A 7,110-nucleotide genomic window follows, 5' to 3' on the forward strand; every position below is an offset into this window, starting at 1 on the left:
CCCTGTGGCTCCTGGAGAGTAGCCCCCTAGGGCTAGACCTTGAGACTTCAGCTAAACCTTTCAGCATATTTCACTTCCTGCTTACAAAGCTTGGTTCACAACTGGGCATACTCCTTATTCAACCTCAAGCAGTGACTCCCAGAATTTTTTCTGGGAATGCTGGCACAAACAAATGCCCTTTTAATAAAGAATGCTAGACCCCAACAAGGAAGCAATTAACCCTGCAAAATGCAGGCAGCTAACCCGATAGTATGAGGTAGAGGGAGGAGTGTCCTCGTTGAGGGTTGGGGTTTGTTCCTCTCTGTGCCACAGAAATATTCCCAAGTGAATCAGAATACAATAAATCTCATCAAGAAATTTCAGGACACCAGGGATTAAAATATAGTTCTAAACTTTTCTCAGAAGAAAAAAAAATAGGTCATCTACAAAGAAACGATAATCAGACCAGCAGTTGACCTGTCATCAAAATTTCTGGATGTTAAAAACAAGTGGAAAAATACTGCACACATTTTGAGAGGGGATTATGTTGAACCTAGAAATGTTTGAAGCTAACATTTTCTGAAGTGAGCTAATTATATACTCACATACACTTTTCTGTTAAATTCATCTCCCACATACGTTCTTATGAAGCTGCTTACAGATGTGGTTTTGGAGACATAAGGAGATCGAGAACCGGGAAGACATGAAGTGTAGCGGAGTTACAGCCCACCCCGTCGAAGGAAGGGGTGTGATGAGATGGTGGTTGTGTGGCAGCTCTTGAGGACAAATAAGTTAAGAGAAGGAAAGAGAAGAAGGGCTCTGGGAGAGAGATCCTGGCGAAGAGCTTACTTGTGAGAAAGATGATCAAACAGGAGGGAGTGGAAAGCAATATGTGGAGATAAAATTATGCAGAGGAAAAGAAAATACTTTGTAAAGAGTTTATAATGCACAGTGTCAGAGTGATAGCAGCATGAACCCTGATTGTTCAATTATAAAAAGACACACATGACCCCATTAGGAGAATGGGACATGGCCTTCGGGAGCCCCAGTTCATGTCAATATATTTGATAAAAGTGCACTCTAGTATAACTTACAGATAATAATGAATACGTTTACGTTTGTCAGGTTAACAGAATAATGCATTTTGCAATCAATTAAGCAGTTATGACATTTTTTTCTGTTTTATATTCATGTTTTGGTGCAATGTTTGCTTCAGGTTCCAGCAACGAGTTCTTGTAAATAAGTGGGCCCTGTCTCAGGCAGTTGTTCATAGCACCTAATGCATACTACATCATGGAAGTGATTTTAGGTCAATGCATCCTTATCTGTTGTAAAATGAATTGACTAGAAAGAGCAATGAAATCGTGATTGATAATAATGGCATCAATGACAACTAGCATGTATTGAGAATTTACTATGCGGCCAGGCATGTTCCAGGCACTATCCCAGGTGTCATTTCATTCAATGTCTGCACCAACTATGTGGGATTGGTATTATCTCTTTTGCAGGTGAGGAAATTGATGTGCAGAAATATTAAATCACTAGCCGAGGACAATGCAGGCAACCTTTTTTTTCCAGAACCTGATAATATCTAAAACATAAGAAATTTTTATGAAATTTCCTCAAGAAATAGCAGTGAAGCATATAATTTAGAAACAGGAACGTCATTTCCTGAAGAAACAAAGTGCTAATTTAGGGAGTAGGTTTGGGGGTTGTGGTAGTTAGATTCAAGGGTCAACTTGGCCAGGTGAAGGCAACTAGTTCTGCCGCTACGGACAGGAGCCAATGGTAGATGAACCTCATCTGTTGCTGATTACATCTGCAGTCAGCTAGGAGGCATGCCTGCTGCAATGAATGATGTTTGACTTAATTGACTGGTGCTTAAATGAGAGAGCTCAACCTAGCACAGTCCAAGCAGCTCAGCATACCTCATCTCAGCACTCGCAGCTCAGCCCAGGCCTTTGGAGATGCAGAAAGAAATCACCCCAGGGAAAGATGTTGGAACCCAGAGGCCTGGAGAGAAGGCCAGCAGAGATCGCCCTGTGCCTTCCCAAGTTAGAAAGAACCTCAGTTGAAAGTTAGCTACCTTTCCTCTGAAGAACTAATGAAATAAATCCCCTTTTATTAAAAGCCAATCCGTCTCTGGTGAGTTGCATTCTGGCAGCTAGCAAACTAGAACGGGTGGAAAGTAGTAGGAAAGAAAACTACTAAGTTTCATTATAAACCTTTTGGTACTGTTCAAACTTTTAACTACATGCATATATTACACTAAGAAAAGTTTAAAAATAAAGAAAATGAAAGCAACTAACAAGTCCCAAACAAACTTTTTCCACTGAGCTGGGTTGTGTGTGTGTGTGTGTGGTGTGGGGGTGGGAAGTGGGGAATCGGGGTGTGTGCAGTCTTATGACAGGGCTGCTATGACAGATACCTCACACTGGATGGCTCAACAACAGGAGTTTGCCGTCTCATGGTTGGGGTTGCTAGAAGTCCAAAGTCAAACCCAGTGAGGCCACACTTTCTGCCCAAAATCCCGAGCGCTGTGGGGCCAGCCTGCGGCTATCCTCGTGATTCACTGACTTATTACATCTCTGCCTTCATCTCATGATGACCTCTTCTTTTTGTACCTGCTCTTCCAGTTTCTGCCAACTTCTGGCTACTTCCTGTGGTTTTCTTTGCATGGGAATTCCCTCTTTTTTTATGAGACCTCTAATAATACAGATTAAGGCCCAGCTGGATTCAATTTGATCACACCTACATAAAATTTTGGAAGATCCTATTCATAAATGAAGCCACACCTTAATTGATAATGCATCTTCAAAGGGTTCTATTTTCAAATGGGTTTATACCCACAGGGACAGGGATTAGGATTAAGGTTGTCTTTTGTGGAGGTGAAATGCAACTGCAGAGGTCATTTACCAGTGGTGACGAAGATCACAACTACTGAATTAATCTAACTCCTGAATGCTTGATTTTCATTGTGCTAATTCAATGGTTAAGCTAGTTTAACCCGGTTAGGTTTGTGTACACAAAGACAGATTTGATCTAGACAATGTATTGTAGGGAATTGAAGTCATTCTTCAGCCTAGTGTCTAACATTTTGTCTCATATTATAATGGGGTATTAGAACAATGATATTTTGAACCAGTTAGCAATTGTTCATTTTCCTCTGAACTGTACGTCTACGTCAAAACATTTCTCTTCATGGAGAATCATCACTGCCACTGATGAGCACAATGCTGAAGCCCAAACAAAGATAAAAGGCAGATAGGGTGACAAAAATCATGAAAAATGTGGTTGACGATAGCCTTCTTTCTGGAAGAATTTTACTGGGATGCAGAATCTGAAAAGGCACAGTAAAATTGGGTGAAAATTAAGATGTGTTAAGAGATGATTCTCTTCCAGGGAAGGGAGGTCAGTTACTCAATAATACCAACATTGCTTAATAGTTCAATGTGTACAATGAACAAGCATATCACACAATACCCAGGAGGTCTGACAATAACAGAAAATTTGTCATCCAAGCGTAGGAGAAAAGAAGGATTGAACATGTCCTTAGATGGAAATGGGAAGATGAGGGATGGGTGATATATGAACATTGAAACAAAATCTCATAGATAGTTTCAATAAGTTTGTCAGTAAAGTGTGTAAAGTACAATTAATTTTCCTTGCCCCTAATTCATGTTTTGCATATCAAAATATGACAATTATTGACAAATAGACATCATCAAATATCTAGCTAAAGTTGACAACTATGTCTACTACATGCCTTCCTAATGTAGTACTCCAACATAAATGAAATAGAGATTTTCAGTTCTTACTTGTTCTTAATGAATCAATGTTTTATTCCAGTCATTTGTGCTTTTGTTTCTAGGTGCTCACAAATAACCCATACATTTTTCCAAGTCTGTCGCCAAGGTCGTTGATGTGTAGCTGGAAGAATCTCCCCCTAATCCTTTTTTTGAAAACCATAAGACATGTTTCCAGCACCCAGTTTGATGAGGGCTTTATCCTGTTTTCCACATTTTCTCCAAATCCCCTTGAGTGACCACTAGGTAAAATCTCCATTGTAATTTATGAATCAGCCAAATTCCATTTTATTTCTCTACCTTTTAATAGAGTTCATTGCTAATGGAGCCTTGGAATCAGTATTCATTCCCACATTCCCAGGGTTATTGCTTCCTCAGACAGGGTGACACATGAGGGCCAGTGGCTGCCACTGGCTTCCAAATGGGCTCTTACAAATTGACTGATTATTGCTGTCTTCTCCTCATTAACATGAGTGCATGACTGGGAAAATAATACTCTTACCAACTGTTTTCACTCTCAAGATAGTAGGAAAATATGTTGATTACTGTCAATATATTTGATAAATATGGGAGATATATATATAAAGTTTAGCTTCCTCTAAGTTAAATTTCTCTTGCCTTTCTATCTTCAAGGAGAAAGTAATTTCAGTCTTATAGTGTCTTTGAAGTACAATGAATACGGCCTTGTTAAATAAAGACCCAGTTTATTTGGATTTTCAGAGAAGAACTTCACAAACTCTTTCAAACCATTTAAGAATTTCCAGAACTTAAAAAATAATAATGCAGTGAAATTTCTTCTACACCAGAGGTTAGTCTGAAAACCTCTGTCTCATGTGTGTTTGATTATGTCTCTTGAACAAGCTGAGAAGAATTCACTTAATAAAAATCGGTCAGAAAAATCAGTCAGTTGAACTGAGATTTTTTCCTTTGAGGTTGTAATACCATATTTCTTATTTTAAAGCATAAATTTTTTACAAGACCAAAGACTCAGGAAAGTATTTGCTCAGCCTTGAGTTACTGCAGTGTTTTGCAGGCTTTTGGGGAAAGTTTTATGGTCTGATCCATATTAATTACTGGTTTATTTACAAACAAGCTCTTCCTCAAACAAAACAAAACAAGACAAAATAAAATAATACTTCCATGAATTCTCATCATTGATTTATAAAAGAAAGAATATGGTCTCAGACTTAGAATTTTTAAAGAATCCTTAAGTGATTTTAGATTTATGAGAAGAACAGTATACTTTTCCTATTTTTCTGTAAGTTATTTTTTGACTGATGAAAACTTTATCACAGAAACCTGGAGACTTTTATCAGTGGGTGGACATCACTGATTTAGAGGACTTCTACTTCATTCAACACTAGTAATAGAAACAGCTCAGATTTTTGAGTCATCATCTTCATTTGAAGTTTTATCCTTCCATATAAATGGATAGGATCAGTCATTTTAATCAGGCAGAAAAGATTAAAAGACATAACTTTGCTGCCAAAATTCTTAATAGAGACAGAGATCTGGAAATGAAGAGAAAAAGTTAAAAAAAATTGTTAAACATTTTCAAAAATAAGTTACACAGAATACTGCTTTCAGAAGTTGTTCATCAAAAAAACATCATCTAGATCAGTGTTACGAACTTTGTGGATTCACAATGAATGGTAGTATGTTAAAGTTTTGAGATCCTCTGCTATGCTGCAGCAAGGAAACCTAATTCACTTTTTTTAGACCAATATTGTCAAAATATATTTGACTTCAGAACTCCTCTCCTAGATCAGCTTTTTCTTTTAGTGTAATAATGATTAATGTGGAACATGTCATATTCTTCATTGTTTCTAACGTTTCTCAAATATGTCACACGTGTATGAGATCTCTCAGAAAATTAAGGTATTAGTCTAATCATTGAAGCCATACCTTCTTGAATTGTACCCGGTTACTTGAAAAAGTTTCATTCATTAAACAGCAACTGCATATATAATAATATTTTAAGTGAAAAACAAAATAGTAAATGGAGTAAAGATAAGCTGTCTGAGTTCAGAGATTACAATCTATGACGAGAAAGAAATTGATGCTTGTGAAATCAAAAGAAAGTATAAGCATATTGAATATAACTAAAGATAAATTATTCAGTATCACTGAAGGGGTGAAATAAAGGAAGAAAATAAGTGTGAGATGAAGATATGCAAATATAATGTCTTAGACTTTTCTTTTTTTCCCTGAGCCAATGTTAAGGAGTTAATTCATTTTATGGTCTCAAGTAGGTCATTTAAACTGCTCTGACCTCATTTTCCTTATCTGAAAGTAAGAAAATTGAGCTAAATTTTTCCTTCTAGCTCCAAAATGTTTGATTCTATGATTCTATGACAGAATTTCCCATCGGGTCAAACTAACATTTGAAGACAGACAGAAACTTTCTTCTATCAAAACAAATAGAAAGTTTTCCATCATCCATATTCAGGACTCTACAGATTATTCCAGGCAAAAAAATTCCATATGGCAATGGGGGTAAGTGATGAACTTGACAAACAGTACTAGTACAGCTCAGGACAGGAAAGCTCTGGCTCTGATTCCTACTACATGCTGGTATCAGATTCATCCTCTTCTCAGACTATTTTGGACACACCAGATCTTTGCTCAAAACTCTTTAATAGTTTTCCAGGGCATACAGAATTCCTTATCATAGTATTTATACTGCTAGTCTCATCTCCAACTGTCTTAAGCTTGCTTCCCATTATTTTGCCCTTAAAATTTTATTTTATTTTTTTATTTTGCATGGACAGGACCAGAAATCGAACCTGGGTCGCCAGTATGGAGGGCAAGAATTCTGCCACTGAGCCACCATCGCCCTGTCCCTGCTCTTAGAAATTTGATTGAAAAGAAAAGGACTTTCATAAGATATACAAAAGAGAACTCGATCAGAAGGATGTGGGGTACACTTGAAACCTAAGACAGTAAATATAGCTGGACTTCAGAGATGCATTGAGGAATGGAAATAAAAAAGTCAAGATATATATATATATATATATATATATATATATATATATTCATTTTAATTCTTTATTGAGATGTAATTCTAATGCAACATAAAATTCCCCATTTTAAAACATAAAATCTGGTGGTTTTTCATATATTCAAATAGTTGTACAACCACTAACTAATACCAGAATATTTTCATCATTCCCCCCAAAATGCATATGATAACCCTGTTACCAGTCACTGTTTCTCTCCCTTCCCCCATCCCCTGGCAACCACAAATTTACTTCATCTTTATGAATTTGTCCACTCTTTGCATATAAATGAACTTATACAATATGTGGTCTTTTGTGTACGGCTT

At 37.0% G+C, this 7,110-nt stretch overlaps 1 long non-coding RNA gene across 1 annotated transcript; it reads left to right on the plus strand.

Moving 5' to 3' along the window:
- Nucleotides 1-3,854: 3,854 nt before the first annotated feature.
- Nucleotides 3,855-6,776, plus strand: LOC143661746 (uncharacterized). The gene is made up of 3 exons (XR_013164797.1): nt 3,855-4,031; nt 6,144-6,281; nt 6,557-6,776. It is a non-coding gene; the product is annotated as an uncharacterized LOC143661746 (long non-coding RNA).
- Nucleotides 6,777-7,110: the final 334 nt, after the last annotated feature.

This window comes from Tamandua tetradactyla, chromosome 17 (assembly GCF_023851605.1).
Source record: "Tamandua tetradactyla isolate mTamTet1 chromosome 17, mTamTet1.pri, whole genome shotgun sequence".
Taxonomy (NCBI): Eukaryota; Metazoa; Chordata; class Mammalia; order Pilosa; family Myrmecophagidae; genus Tamandua; species Tamandua tetradactyla.